Source organism: Carettochelys insculpta, chromosome 10 (genome assembly GCF_033958435.1).
Source record: "Carettochelys insculpta isolate YL-2023 chromosome 10, ASM3395843v1, whole genome shotgun sequence".
NCBI lineage: Eukaryota > Metazoa > Chordata > Testudines > Carettochelyidae > Carettochelys > Carettochelys insculpta.
The window spans coordinates 10,743,423-10,759,978 of NC_134146.1; the positions used below are offsets into that span (position 1 = coordinate 10,743,423).

Below are 16,556 nucleotides of genomic sequence, written 5' to 3' on the forward strand. Positions count from 1 at the left end.
CCCTTCTGGGTCAGGGAGCTCCAGCTCCCTACAGATTTTATGTGGTTCTCTGCACTGGAGTGGATCCCACATATTGAATGTAGTAAGAGTAGGCCTGAGACCTGACATCTCAAAGTAGATGTATGCTGGTGTAACCTCATTCATTTTTAGTGCAGTTACTACTGCTTTATTCCTCTGCAGGATCAGAATGAGGACATCAGGTTCTCAGAATTTCTATTCCATCTTCAAGTATAAAAGGAACTGTGGAGCTTGTTGTTTCTGCATAGAGTGCTTGCTTGCCATTCCTGTAGTCTACACATGGCAGCCAAGGCAGAGTCAGGAAAAATGCACCAACTCATCCGTCATTGCAGCGCTGCCACCAAACACAGGTCCCCTAGCACAGGTCCTCTTTTCTGTCAGTTTGCTGCAGAAGGGGTTCATTGGGCTTCTAATAGCACAAAATCCAGCAAAATATATCACACAAATTGGGACTGATCCTCATTTGGTATAACCAGGGTTGCACCACTGAAATGGATGGCTCTAGGGTGATTTACTCAGGACAGGAAATGACCACTGTTGTGATTCCTCAAGTTATTTTTAAATTGATGTATAAATGCTTCAGTGTCACTGTTCTCCACAATACTAACAATTCATTATATCACGGAATAACTGAGCACAAGGTGCATTCAAGCAAAGCTATTTTTTTTTAAAAAAAAACCTTTTTAACACCCAGTGCATGGTATTAATGCCAGTAAGGACATTTAGTAGCCACTGGAAGCTAAAGTAAAACACAGAAATACTTATAAATATAAAATGTCCATGCAGGGTCACATTAGGAAGCAAATGTGACTAATTAGACTCATAGAAGCATAGGGTTGGAAGAGACCTCAGGAGGTCATCAAGTCCAACCCCCCACTGAAAGCAGGACCAATTTCAACTACATCATCCCAGCCAGGGCTTTGTCAACTCGGGACATAAAAACCTCCACAGATTGAGATTCTACCACCTCTTTAGGTATCCCATTACAGTCCTTCACCACTCTCCTACAGTGAATTGTCAAGAGAAGTTATTGTCAGAAGCTATCTTCTGACAAAACTTCTATCAACAGATCACAGCCACACACAAAAGCAGATCACTTTGTCAATCTGCTCTTGTCAACAGAGAGCAGTCAGACTGCCTGGCCTCTCTCTTGACGTAATTGCCAACTGGAAGCACAGCAGACAGGGCTGCCCAGTGACCCAGCAGCCCTGTCTGTCAACAAAGCACTCCAGCTCCCAAACATCCACACAACTTTTTTGTTGACAGATTCTGTTGAAAAAGGCATTCTGCCTCATGGGGGAGAGGCAGAAGGCTGTCAGTAAAGTGCTGAGTTCTCTCGTTAGTATGTATTTTTAGTGTGCATGCTCCGGGACTTTTGTTGACAAAACCCTCTAGTGTGGACATAGCTCTAGTGAAATAGTTTTTCCTAATATCCAACCTAGATTTCCTCCACTGCAACTTTAGACCATTGTTCCTCATTCTATCATCTGTCACCAGTCAGAACACCCTTTCTCCCTCCTCTTTGGAGCCCACTTTTAGATAGTTGAAGGCTGCTATCAAATCTCCCCTTACCCTTCTCTTCTGTAGACTAAAGAAGCCGAAATTCTTCCGCCTCTCCACGTATTTCAATAGGACTATTGTTTGTTAAGTTCTAATATAGTATCTCAAGGGCACAATCTTTCTGTTGACTTGAATGTATTTGGCTTTTTAGATTTTGAGTCTGCACTGACTGCAAAGATGCAAGCAGACAGATACCCCAACGTGTACAATAGGAGCTTTTGAATGCTTTCAGGTTCTTTAAGTTTTCTGTATGATTCTTACAATGTTTATAAGAATGAGAACAATCCCAGCCATCCTTCAGCACCAAGATTACAAGTCAAATATTTTTTCTCAATTTGGCACAGACAAATTCACAGGTAGAGAAGTTATAGCTACAGCCGTCTGGCATTATCTGCCAAAGAGAATTACTGATAAGAATAAAAAGAGAGTTAACCTCTCAAACTTTGGGTGGTCAGTTTGGTTCACAGATGGGTAGAAATAAAGCTACTTTTTTGTTTTTCTTTTTCTCTTAAAATCTTGAGAATTTTTTATCAGATGTTTTATTTTGCTATTTATAATGTGTATTTATTTTTAAAAATAAACCTCTTTAAAATGAAATCTGAATTTAACATAAAATATGATAAAGCCTAAAGTTATTGTCACTTCTTGAAATATTCCAATAAATAATCAATATGCTGAATCCATGACTCTATCACAAATTTTGAGTTGAAGGTTGCTTTTCTATAGAAAGAAAGAAATCGGGGACAAACATAACTTTTATGATCAAGCTTTTTGAATAGGGTGTATTAAGGGCTTGCTTTGTTTCATTAAAAATAAATTTGATAAGGTGTTATGCATCTAAGTAAATTCCAATTACCTTTGCACAGAAGCTTGACACAACTCATAAGCAAAAAGTTGAACATCTAGTAAGTAAGTAATAAATCATTCATCTTTTCCTAATATAATAAAATGCATAAGAAGAATCCGAAAATATTACACTGCATAATTGCTTAAATATATATAGCTACAGTGTACCCTCTTGGATAGCAAAAAGATATCCTACATTTAGTGTAAAGGCTCTATTTAGCTGTAAATCAATGATTTAATGGTTCTATCAACCAATAAGAGTGTGCCTTCTGTAGAAAATAACTGAAGTGCAAATGGAAAGTTGATTAAAATCAATTACTTAAATTGATGCCTTTCACTTGGCAATTTAAATAATGATTTAAATCTCTTTGATGCAAGTCAATCTACTCAGGTTTACAGGGATGTCATCCAAATATACATGGATAGCTATCCTTTGGAAATCTCAAGAGATCAGGCTCTCACTTGAGATTTCCAGAACTTCTGCTAACAGCAATAAATCTAAAAGAAATGGAATTTTAATTTCAAGTTTAGCCTCATTTTCTCTCGAGTGAAGGGTGAAAAATCTTTATACATGTTAAACCTTCACATATGTTATGAGTTTTCCGCTAGCAGGCCATGCATACCATATGGATGTAGTTGCTCTTGAAGATGCTGACAGCACAAACAATTAACATATGTAAAGAACAGGGTTATATCAGCAATCTTGCCCACTGCAAAACGCCCACCCGGCAGGAAATTCAAGTTGTGAGTGTGTTCCCAAAAGCCCTCAGACAGGTGCTGCAGACACTCTGACCCACAGACAAGAAAAAGACTCTTATGTTGCTCTGTAGTGACCCACTATGGCACATACTGAATTAAGCACCTGTGGAAGGCCTCAGTCAGCTGACTTGGGTCACGGGCTTAGGCTGTGATGATCCTGTGCAGGGTGGGGGTCCCAGGTACTGGGCTTCAGCCCAACCCTGAATATCTAAGTTGCTGTTTTACAGCCCTACTGTCCAGCCCCCACGGACCTAAATCAGTCAGCACAGGACAGTGTGGGTGTTACTTTGTGGACAGCTGCTAAAGGGCGCTACATGCTGACCACTTCAGCTGCTGGGAAATGGATCATAAATGACCTTAATTAGGTGGTGAAAAATGGGACTACAAGGAAATAGGAGGGGGAGAAGAAATCATATCATTTTTATCTATTTAAAGCAAGTTTAGTTATTGCTCTGAATTTTCTAATCCCACCAACTGGGGGCTGTAAGCCCAATGGCTAGATTTTCACCTAGTGTAAACTGGAATAGCTGTATTGAAACCACTGGAACTGTGGAATTTATGGCAGCTGAAGATGTGATTCTTGTAATAGTCTGAAAAAGCCAATTATTTTCTGTTAAAAAGATGTTAGCACTTCCCCTGGACAATGCATTGTTACAAGTCTCCTTTCAAAAGTCACAAGTTTGCAAATGGACGTCCTGGTGTATGATAACCCTTTCCATATGGTTCAATTCACCGTGCTGTTACACCAATTTAACACCAGTGATCTCTATCGATAATAACGTCTGTCAACAGATCATAGCCTCAGTGTCTACACTCATTTGCAAACCCATGTGAGGAACTGTCAAGCCCTTGGTTGCTACCTGGGCCTCTAATGTCTACACTCCATTATGTAGATCTGAGTCCCAAACTTTCTAGCACCCCTCAAAATTGGCCACTCTAGCCTTTTCTTTGTGGTGCGGCACAGAAAAAGGGTTTGGGCACAGACAGAAGCAGTATGGACACACCTCGAGAGTGCAGGAAAACAGGCTGCTTACCCTGTTTTTCATCTTTTCATTTACAATCGAGCTATTTATCCACAAGTGGACAGATGCTGATGATCAGATTCTTTTCACACACCTGGGTAAATCACCAGTCATTTTAATGAAGTCAGTAGGTACACAATATGAAAGTGACAGAAAGGAGATCAGAATCAGGCCAAATTTAGGAACATATATGACTTTATTCTTAGTAAAATCTCTGCAGATTCAGGTATTTAAAAATAAATTATTACCTATCTCAGGGAAGGACAATTAGTGTCTGCCTCTGGCTCCAGATGATTTTATTAGGTTCTACACAGCCCAAGTTAGGCTAGGATGAGGACAAGGTCTGATCCATCCCCCCATGTCACACATCCCATGTACAAGACCTCACCCACCGCCACATCACTCACTCCAGACAGCCAACAAGTTTCAGTGGATTTTGAGGCCACCTAGGACATTAATGTTGCCTATCCCTGCCTTATCTTATTGTAGTATGATGCTAAATTACCATGAACCTGATATTTGGTACCAACTTGCTCATGCCAAAGAGTCTGTTGCCATATCAAGAGCCTCTAGGTGCTTCTAAAGGAACAAAGCTAAAGCCAAAATATATTGGCATCAGCTAGCAAAAGGGATTAAATGAAGGAGAAATACTCTGAAGTTTTGCCAAGAGAGTGACTCCCAAACTGTAATGGCAGCCACAGACAAAGAAAGGGTGATAGCTGCCCATAAATAAATTAGGAATCTGCTATTGAATTTATATTATAGGCAGTGCTTTTTTGTGCTGATATTTGCTGGTACTGAGCACTGGCACCTCAGCAGCCCCAGCCAAGGGATTGGCTGGTATGGGTGGGGGAGGCCGGAGGGCAGGGAGCCAGCTGAGTACCGGCTCCTCTTTTTTAGTTTTTAAAAACAAAAAAGGAGCTGATTAAAAGTAACATCTTCAGCTGCCTCTATGCTTCCATCTTTATCTCCAACATCAGGTAAATACCCTGATAAAATGGCCAATATAGCTCTTCATGGCTACGTCTACACGTGCCCCAAACTTCGAAATGGCCATGCAAATAGCCATTTTGAAGTTTACTAATGAAGCGCTGAAATGCATATTCAGCGCTTCATTAGCATGCGGGCGGCAGCGGCGCTTCGAAATTGACGTGCCTTGCCGCCATGCAGCGCGTCCAGACGGGGCTCCATTTCGAAAGGACGCCACCTTCTTCGAAGTCCCCTTATTCCCATGAGCTCATGGGAATAAGGGGACTTCGAAGTAGGCGGGGCCCTTTTGAAAAGGAGCCCCGTCTGGACGCGCCGCGCGGCGGCAAGGCGCGTCAATTTCGAAGCGCCGCTGCCGCCCACATGCTAATGAAGCGCTGAATATGCATTTCAGCGCTTCATTAGTAAACTTCGAAATGGCCATTTGCATGGCCATTTCGAAGTTTGGGGCACGTGTAGACATGGCCCATAAGAGCACAGAAGAATCTGGTTGCTCCTTTCAATAGACATTGACACTTAGATTTACTGGTCTGGCCAATCAGTGTTCCATACAACACCAAGGGTTGGAAATTTGCACAATGACTTAAACTAGAGAGGTAGGTAGGTAGGTAGATATAGGTAGATATAGGTACTTCTCTGCTCCCCGTATCCTGCAGCTAGACTACCCCAAGGCTGCTGTGACTGAAAACGAGCAGCCTAAGTTCCATAATGGTTCTGGCAACCCAGAATAGCCAAAGCACAGAGACAGTCTGGTCTTGTTCCCTTTATGAATGTCCCTTGCACCAGCAACGGTGAGTTGGAAAACTTCTACTGTGGCTCTATGATACTTAGGCTATGTCTACGCTGCACAGATCTTTCCAAAGATGCCTTTCTGGAAGATATCTTCTGAAAGAACATCTTTCGAAAGGGTGCCCCACATGCAAAAAGGTGGATCAAAAGAGCGATCTGCTCCTTTGAAAGAGAGTGTCCACACAGACCCTTCTTTTTCAAAAGAACAGGCTAGGGATTGAAAAATCAGGTGCCATGAGGACTGCTCCTTCAATAACAAAGGCCTGTGGAGCATCTACACACATTTTCTTTTGAAAGAAGCTTTCAAAAGAAGGTGCTTTTCCTGAGATGGGAGTGGAAGGGCACTTCTGAAATGAATGCCACCTTCTTTTGATTTACTTTCAAAAGAACACTTTTCATCTGTAGATGCTCCACGGGATCTCTTGAAAGAACCCCTTCTTCAAAAAAACTTCCACCAGAACTTGCTAGTGTAGATTCAGTCTTGATGATGCCCCAGTATGGCGTGACTCCTGGGGCAGGGGCAGAGCCACCAGCTTTACGGATGTTTTGAGCCAATGTAGGAAGCCCAGGATCTCCACCTGAAATACGTTTCAAGCAGTATTGTAAAGGGATTGATTTTCAACAGGAGTTGGAGGCTGAATTCCATTAAACAGCCAAAGACTTATTTTAACCATATAAATCACCATGTGCATTTAGTTATTGGGATTCACAAATGTCTTTCGGAGTCAGCCTGTCCCCAGGGTTTTCCTTAAATTTAGTTTAATAGGGAAACAAAAAAATGGTGTGGGGTTGGGAGGAATGCATGGTTCAATTTTTGGTAAAACTGAAAAACATTTGAAATAATTAGGCTGGGTCTACACTTGCTCCCAACTTCGAAGGGGGCATGTTACTCAGGGTAATGGGAGATTACTAATAAAGGGCTGTGGTGAATATGCAGCACTTCATTAGGCTAATTCTCCCCTGTGGCAACTTCAAAGTGTCAAATTTCGAAATGCCAGCATGCGTGTAGCCACGGGCACTTCGAAGTACCCTCGCTACTTTGAAGTGCCTTTACTCCTCAAAATTTTGGGGAGAAAAGGACTTCAAAATGCCCGCAGTTACATGCATGGTGACACTTCCAAGTTTGACACTTTGAAGTTGCCACAGCGGAGAATTAGCCTACTGAAGTGCTGCATATTCACGGCAGCACTTCATTAGCAATCTCCCATCACCCTGATTAACATGCCCCCTTCAAAGTTGGGGGCAACTGTAGACAAGCCCTTAGTGCTGGATTGTTTGGGTTTTTTTTTCCTTATTTGACACCAGCACATACCAATCACAGAAGCCATGTCACACAGCCAAAGATAGATCCATCGCCTTCTAGGTTGGCAGGAGACAGAGCAAGAATTGGCTTGACACAGGCATAGGAGGCACTCACGTTACAACAACAGATTAGGTATAGATATGTAGCTTCCTTAGTGCTGACTTAGCCATTCCCATGCAAAATTGAATGGCAAATTCTGCAGTCCATAGTTTGAAATTCTTTCTGCCCTGGTGCATCTAGCCACCATAATATGCCATTGCCAATCTTAGGAGCCCTCTTGCTTGACCATTAACAAAACAACCATAAACAATGAAGTCACTATTGGCTGTAGAAATATTAATCAAAGTCACAGTCTATGGAAAGCTGCATATGCTTTAGTGCCAAACTTCATCTGCCAACATTCTTTGCTATGTCTTCATCATCATTTCTAAAGAAAAGACAGAATGGAAAAGTTTATCTAAAAGCTTCTCTCCAGTTTTATGTCTTTGAACAACTGGCTACAGAATTTTTAAAGTTCCTTTTAAAATGAGTAGTTTAGAGTACAATTAGTTCATATGAGCGGTGAAGAGGCTGGAGTCCACAAATGGCGTAACCTTTAGTGACAGTAGTGTGCTTCCACCAATAGAAAAAGCAAACAAATAGTTCTACTATGGCAGCAGGGAAGGAATTGTAATGTTGTAATGGGAAAACGAGCTACATGAAGAGACAGCCTTGTGAACTGGGCAGCCATGCATATTGTTTCATCAACCAGGATGCTTCCAAACATAATTCACATGATTTAAATTTGAGCCTGGTATCTACTGTTTTATGCTCTCAGATTAAAACTATATCCAGAGACGCACATTTGCATGGGGAAGTGAAGGAAGTCTATATTGATTTCATTTGATATATGCTTTCTGTTAAAAAATGCAACCATTTATGAAATAGTTTTACAAAGAAAAATAGAAATCATCCCAAGATAACGTTACCCAATGGGATTAAACCAGCATTTAATTCTCTTTCAAAATCAGGGACTTCCTGAGCTTTTAGGTGGGATGGGATATAGTTTTTAAAAATGAGTTAGAAAGATTAAGTCCTTCTTTCAATATTGGAATTAATTTAACTGGGTTAGATCAAACTGTAGAAGAACTAAGTCTGCTCTCACTACTCTTGTTGAAGATATAGGTGTTTTGGACTTGGAATAAGCTCTTGTGCCATTACATCCAAGGTTGCTTGATGATGAATTTCAATACAGGTTGAAACTCTCTAATACAGAATTCTCTCATTCCCCCCAACATCTGTAATCTGGCATGATGTTAGTTAGCTGGACAATGACTTATCATGGGTGTGGCTAAGTTTCGCGCAGTCCCATAAAGTTTGTTTACAGCCACCAGTCCTGGCTCTCAGTGGTTTGCGCTGTTATTTACCACTAAATGTCTGCTAAGAACCCAGTAAGCAGTGGAAGTTTTAGAAATATACTAGACAATATTGACCTCCTGTGGTCTGGTAAATTCTTTCATTCAGCATTGATCAGGTCGTGAGGGTGCCAGATGAGAGAGGTTCAATCTGTATCTAAGGGTGAACATTATGTTGGAGAAGGAGAAGTAGTGGGTCAAAACTGTACCATTGGAATCCTTTAGTATTTGATTTGGTACTCCAGCACTGTATTGAATAATCTTTATATAATTGCTCAGATGTATTACGGCATGACGTATTTGTATTTTTTCTGGCAGGGAAATGCTTTAAAAGTGCCAAATATTTTGGGCTGAAGTAGAAAGTGAGTATTTTATTTGTATTATTTTTTATTTTGTAAGCTATTAAAAAGGAATAGCAAATATTTTACAAGGTTATAGTGGTTAAAATATTTTTTTCTTTTAAAACCCATCAAGGCAAACAAGAATATGATCTGCTCAGATATAAGACTTTAATATTTCTGGGCACTTTTTCATTAAAGAGTAGAAACCAGGCATGAGTCTCTAGAAAGACTTTTATTGACCCTCTGATTAGACAGTTCAACTTATGGTAGGAAAACTAATATATGCGTTCCACAACGTCATGAACTATTTCATAATTTCCAGCTGAATTGATTAGGTCATTGACCTGTTCCTAAACTCTAAGAGAAAAATAATAACCACTACAGGCAGTACTAAATTTTAACCAAGTTAAAGAGTGGTTCAAAACTGTTCCTTTTGCACTATTATTTATTCCCCTAAGTAGAACTATGCCAAATATTTTGAGTCGCATTTGAATAGTGGAGCCATGATGGAGATGAAAGATAAAAAAGCCCGAGAATTTCAAAACACAGAATAAGCGCACATTTATCAACAACTTCAAGCTGAAGAAAACAGCAGTTAATGTAGGGAACAGCAATAATGCAACCTTATGTGCTCCACAATGGAGAGTTTCTAACTCAGAACTGCCACCTGGCTTGGAAGCTGAAGGTCCTGTGCTCACTTGCCAAGATCCTAGCTCTCCATTGCATGAGGAAAAAGGATCTTCACTCACCATGGTAGCTAGACACTGAATGGCAGTTTTCACAATCACCGTGCTCTGAATTTCTTCAGAAGCCTGGACCACAAACACCTCTAAGCCATGTCTCCTGGTCCTGAAATGGTTAATGTGAAGTGGACTCTCTGTATGGTTCACTAAATTCACCCACCCGCTTTTTCCAGGCCTTGTTTGCTATCACACAGCCAGAAGAAAGTTAAAAGGTATTTCCAGCACCAGTGGGGTTTTCTCCCTTAAGAAACAGTGGGTATTCTTTAATTTTCTTTTCACTCAGACATAAAGACTTGATCCAGTGGTAACAGAAGTCAGTGAACAGACTCCTATTGACTTAAATGGGTGTTGGATCGGGTCCACCATGAGTATGGGAAGGCATAGGTGGTTTTACTTTTTTAAAAGCTTGACGTGTTCATAAGCCCAGAGAGAACTTAACTAAACTCAGAGGAGAGATTAAAAGTTGAACAACATTTAAAGTAACCACATAGAAAAACATGTTACACTTCTTTCTTATGGTAAAGACTTCCTTCTTAATTCATCTTCCCACTTCCCTTTGCATGACACGACTGGTACATGTTCAGCATATGGATCTGTACTGGCAGAGGCACAGGTGTTGGTGATTTTAAATATAGCCAGATGTTTTGGGGAAATCAGCTACAGTTATTCCATAGAGAGAATATACAGGCCATTAATGCTAATAAATCAATAACCTATTTCCCCTTTACAGAACAGCACGTGTGTGCACGCAATTGGGATCACTCTTTTCTGTGGTAAGGGGAACTATTGGAGTATAGTCCAGGACAAGAGCAACAACAACAACAGTTAAAAACAATTATAGGTTTTGTCTCAGAAACACAGTAACCCACAACATTTTAAAGTAATGAAATCATCACAACACCAGTCTGCACACTACTGCCACAAGCTACCATGCTGGTGAAGCCAGCAGGGCTCCCCAAGGTGACAGACGTTTGCCTAAGGGCATGAAGTTTCCGACTTAAGGCATATGCTTGTGCATTTGTCCTCTACTTAATCAACAATCTGCACTTGTTGATGCCACGGTTCAGTAGCCTACCACTGTGGTGGATGACTTTTAAAAAAGCAGTGGGAGAGGAGTGTTATGAACAGCTTTGTCAATGTTTTGATATATAACACTGACTTTTGGTTAATTCTTGTTTGACTTACCCCTGCCAAAAACAAACCCACAAGGTTTAGGTCTAAGCCAGTCTGTTCATGTTGGTAGTCATTAAAGCTGTACATCTGGAGCCTAGCAGCAAGGCAGTATCAGTGGAGAGCCCTTAACATTGGAATTCTCCCATTAGTCCAACAAAGTTCAAGTTTGTTGACCTTCTGGACATGCTGAAAGGCAAACCTATTTAATTATCAAGGTTTCTATCTGAAGGACAACAGATAGGGGAACTGGAGGCCCTCTTCTCTGAGATGCATTTTTGAGTTCTCTTGAGATACCACTGCGTCAACAATGTGTCTTCACATAAGTAGCTTTATTATGTATATTCATCAAGAAACTGTGACAGTCATTTCTGATACATGCTAAATAGGGCAGGTTTGTTCTCCCAGGACTGGGAAGAGAGGGGACTCTCCCTGTGTTACCTCTTTATGCCTAGGTGAAAATGGGTATTGTGTGTGTAGGAAGAGGGAAGGGCGGGAGTCAGCTGTTCCTATGACACCCCTTTCCTGCAACCCCCAGAGACCTGTCCACATACTTCACATGTGATTTAGATATTACATTTTAGCCGATAATAAAATTCCAAACAGCAAGAATAAGAGGTAAGGGTTAGGGTTGTTTTTTGTTTATTTTTTTTTAATTTTCATTGTTCTTTTGTGGAGAAAGGAAGAAGACATAAATCATACAATACTCTGCCAGAAACCACATTACTTTGGTTTCATAAGAAGCCCCAGTGTACAGAATCTTTTATGGTCACCTTCATAGTTTGCCCCTTCTTCTGGATTTTCCTATTCATTTCAATGAAAATCTCACATGGCTTGAATTTCACTCTCCACAGCCCCACAGACAGCTGTTCCTTTACAAGATCCACTGGTGTGAAATGTTAGTCACATAATCTGTAATGAAATCAACCCTTCAGCTCCACTGGCAGAAAAAATAAATAAACGTGTGTACTGTAGAACCAAGAGAAACAAACCATATGTGCTTTGCTGAGTCTGGATGGCTTGATGATTGAGGGCCTTACCTTTTTTACTGAATGATTTGAATACTAGATAACTACTTAAAAATCCCTTAAGAAAGACCTCTTCTCTTTTTTATATCAATCTCTCTTTGCTGGATCTTTTTTATATCAATCTCTCTTTGTGAGCTTTTCCAGCCCATTTTTTAGCTGCAACATGTATTTTGGCCCTAGTCTCTAAATATCCTTCGGCTTTTCAAGTTGGTGGGAACTTGCTATGTGAGACCCCACTCACACCTTCTGAGTAAACCACTCTGCTGTTTGAACATTGACAGTTTATAAAAAGCTGTCATATACTTTTCCGAAGTCAAGCATTTTCTCCTCAGATGGGCTGATTACAATGCCAATGTTCAAAAGCATATCTGTTTTCCAACCCAGTGTACTGGGAGCCTCTTGCTTCCTGTGCCTATGGAACTGCCCACAGGGGGACTTGAACCTAGACCTTCTAGAGCCGAGTGCAGGAGTCACTTCAATTTGAGTTATAATCCAGCTATTGCTTTGCTAGAGAGAAGACTTGTTCATTCTCTAAGTGCCACTATGTTGGATAGTGAACCATACCTAGGTTGTGGGTTACATATTTTCCATAGCTGAGGAAGTGCATTCCAAGCTTCAGAGACCCAGTTGAACTCCCAGAGGAGCTCTCACTTGTAAATGCCCACAGGCAGACTCAAACCTGGGAGCTCTGGAGCTTAATGCAGGAACTACTGCAGTTTTGAGAGCCAGATAACTTGTAGCTCAAAATGTAGCTGCTCATGCACAAAGATCCCAAGTTTGAGCCTGCCTGTGGGTGATTACAAGTGGGGGCTAGTCCAGGATGTCAGATGGGTCATTAAGCTCTAGACGGGTGTGTCTACATTAGGAATTAGCTTTGAAGTTAACTTTGAAGTTAGGCACTACATCAAAGTAGCCAGCAGAGAGTCTACACACATTTTCCCTTTGAAGCAGGGAGCCCAACATCAAAGTCCTTACTCCATTTCCAGGAATAGAGTAGTGCCCTACTTCAAAGCAGGGTATGTGTAGACTCTCAACTTCGAAGTTCTTTTTGTAATGTAGGCACAGCCGATGTATGGTAGGAGAAGAAGGCTTCTCTTTGAACCAGCCAAGGTGACAAAGCTACTGTTGGGGAGGGGTGGATGCATGGTGTTTACCCAAGCTGAAAAGAGAGTACTTAATTTAACCCTTTCTCTGACTGTGTCCCCATCCCATACCTCCCACTGCTCTGCCATAACATGGAAGCCTTGCCCAGCTGAGCTCTGCTCCAGGCACATCCATGCACACTACCAGCTCCTGCCTTCCCTCCAACAAGAGAACTGAGCAAGTGCTGATGCCAGGACAGTAGAAGTGCTGTGGAGGGCTGGATTTCCCCCTCAGCACAGGCTCTTCCAAGATGTGCTCCGAGACACAGCACTTGGGAGCTTCCCTGTCTTCAGTTGAAGATAGCAGCAAAGCAGCCTTGATATGGGAATTCATTAGTGCTGAAAAGTAAATTTAGAGGGGCAGGGCTGGAGAGACTTCTCCAAACAGTAACCAAGCAGAAAGTAAGTCAGTGAGCCTGGAGACACTATTCATTAAAAAGAAAACACTATGCGGTGAGGGAGGTTTCCAAATTCTGGAGAAGGTGACCTTGGGGGCTAGTTCTGGTTCTTCTCTTCAGAGGGCAGGGGAGAGATTTGGTACTTGTGGAATTTCATTCTGAAAGGTGGTGAGAATTGCAGAGAAGTATTTGATAGGAATCCTAAAGGATTGAGACCAATGTAGCTAGCATGAATATTTAGAAGTGTTAAGAAATGTGGATGGGTGGATTTGTTTAATATTCTCTATGTAATGCTGGTAATGTCAGCAGGTCTGGGAGCACCATGCATCCCTTATGATGACAGATCCTTAAATTTGCCGGTCCTGGTTACACTCCATTTGGATACGTTTCTGTATGGGTACCGCCCTTTGGATTAGCAAAAACAAACTCCAAGCTGCTGTTCATAGTCTATTGACAGAAGTAGTGGAGAAAAAAGGCCTGAGGCAGCAATGAGAGTTTGGGATGCATAAATCGGGTAGCACTGAGCCCTAAATATCAGCTTTAATTCAGCACAACAATGCAGAACTGTCATGGAATGGGCAGGGAATTGGACCACTTTGTATCGGCATTGGGGGTGGGGATTGTAATGGTCAGATGCAAACTACAGGAACTGCCATTCATCCAGCCCTTTTTCACTGGGACAGGCCTGGATGTTTTTTTTTTTTAACAAAAAAGCGAATTGTCCCTTATATTCACACACACACACCCCGTGCTGGATTGCCCTCTCCCCAAATAAGAGCAGCTGTAGCTGCAGGTAAAACCAGTCAGAAGCTGGCCAGACAGCACGTACTGACAATCCTGTGCAGGCAGCAGCAGAAGAGGGAGCCAGGGGCTCTGCCATAGAAGTAAGGCAGGGTATGTTGGGGGGTAGGATAGTGTGTTGTCCCCCCAACAAGATTCTAAGGGGCACCTGGTGCCTCAGCAGTGCTGCCCTCCATGCAGCTGGAGAGACCACTGCAGGTAGCCCAATCCCCACCACAGGACAGCCTCCCCTGCAGCCGCCTCTCCTCCCGCTGCGGGGCAGCCGCCCCTGCAGCCAGGGAGCAATCCTGCAGGGTGGCAGCCCTATTCCTGCACCCCATGACATGGGGCAGCCGCAGCTGCAGAACCACCCTCTCCTCTCCCCCACCTCCCCACCACCGCCACCCCTTATTTGGCAGAGTGAAATATAGTCACCCTAGCCATTCTGCATCAGAGCAGTGGTCCCTCTAGTCCAGCTCTTCGGGCAGGGAGCAGACAGTGCCAGCTGCCTCAGAAGAAGGTGCAAGAAGCTCTTCAGGGGCAGTAGCTGCCCGTAGGAACCTATCCAATTTCTCACAGGTTTTGTCCTGTTTCTGATCTATGGCATGAATTCCTTGTTTTTTGTTTTTATGGCTTTGGCTATTTGCTCTTCAAATTCCATCTTAGCCCTCCGATTATTCTTTTCCCATCTCAAGCAGCACAGATTGCACTCCCATCCATTGGATTCAATTGGGTTGGAGGTCCAGTTTCTGAAGGCTCTCCCTTTGGCTCACATAACCTCTTGATTTTTGCCATTTAACCATATGGATTCACTTTTAGCCCTCCTGCTTCTTTTCCCCCATCTGCTTCCACTCTGCTGTAGTCTGCCAAAGCAGCCTTCATGCCAAATCAAAGGGACTTTGCTTTCTTTGCTAAGTCACAATTATATATTTAGACCAAATCTCTGTGAAAATATCGCTTCCTGGAAGTGCCATAAGCAGGCCACTCAGACCCAGATGAGCTACACAAAGCAGCAGCTAAGCATCTGCATATGCACAGAGAGAAAGCAGGAGACCCAAGCTCAGTCTTCCCCCACTAAGTTCATAAGATGCTGTGTCTGCATCTGGCAAAGTAGGTCTTTGCTCACGAAAGCTCACGCTCCAATACTTCTGTTGGTCTATAAGGTGCCACAGGACTTCTCGTTGTTTTTGCAGATACGGACTAACTTGGCTACCTCTCTGATACTGGGTCAGTGTAAAGACACAACAAACAGTATCTACTGAAACTTCAGGAAAGGTGCAGAAGACTGTGATTGCCACCAGGCCTGCTGACTTGCAGGGGCGGAGCTCTGGGCTCCTTTGAAGTGCTGTGATCTGTGGGTGGCAGTGCTGCCTTGGTCCTGCCCCTTTTGCTCTTGTCCCCACCCCTTCCAGGGCCCAGAACTGGGCCCCCTCCCACCTTGTCTCAGGGCCCCCAGTGGCTGTCAATGCCCCTGCCGCATCCCCATTCTAGCTGCTTCTAGTATCAGTTAGAAAACAGCGCTGTGACCTTCTCCTGCTGTGATCGTTTGGGAGGAAACAAAGAGGAAAGATACTGCAGGCTAAGTGGTTAAAGGCTGCTATGTCCTTTCATGATGGACAGTGTGACAGCAAGAGTTCCTCCTGTTTTGAAGAATAAATGGAATATAAAATTCAGACAAGAGAAGACAATTGGTTGGTTGTTGGGAAGACTTGCTAGTGTAACCACAGCCTTTGTGTCTGGCCCATAATATTTACAGATGCAGTGGGGCTGACAGCCAGCAGGGGCCTGGAGGCAAGGTAACTGGGGGAGGCAGGGCAAAGGGAACGGGGCTTAGGGCAGTCAGCTCCCTCAGAGCCGCATTCAGAGCAGACATACAGAGCTGCCACAGCACTCAAAGGGGTCCAGAGCTCCAGCTGCTGCCATTGCTACTTCAGCAGCAGCAGTGGCTGGACCTCTGGATCCCTCTGAAATGTCGGGCCCTGGGGCAATTGCCCCCTTTGCATCTCTACCCCCACTGCAGGCCTGTACAGATATTCCCGCACGAATATAACTTAAAATGCCAAATTCACATTTGCATTGTTGGGAGAAACTTTCCAGAGGTGAAAATCAGCACAGTGAATGGAACCATACTCACTTACATCCGCTGAGGCTCTGGCCCACAGCACACTGCAACCAGCTGGGTAGGACATAGATGATTTTGTAAGACAAATGCAAATGCATATTTAATTTACAGTGTTGCCATCTTTGAATGTTGGCTGAATTTTGAAAGGACTTAG

General features: G+C 42.8%; 1 protein-coding gene across 5 annotated transcripts in view; it reads right to left on the reverse strand.

The window, feature by feature from the left end:
- Positions 1 to 16,556, reverse strand: part of LOC142018592 (glypican-5-like) — a 662,349-nt gene that overhangs the window by 507,672 nt on the left and 138,121 nt on the right. The window lies entirely within an intron of this gene.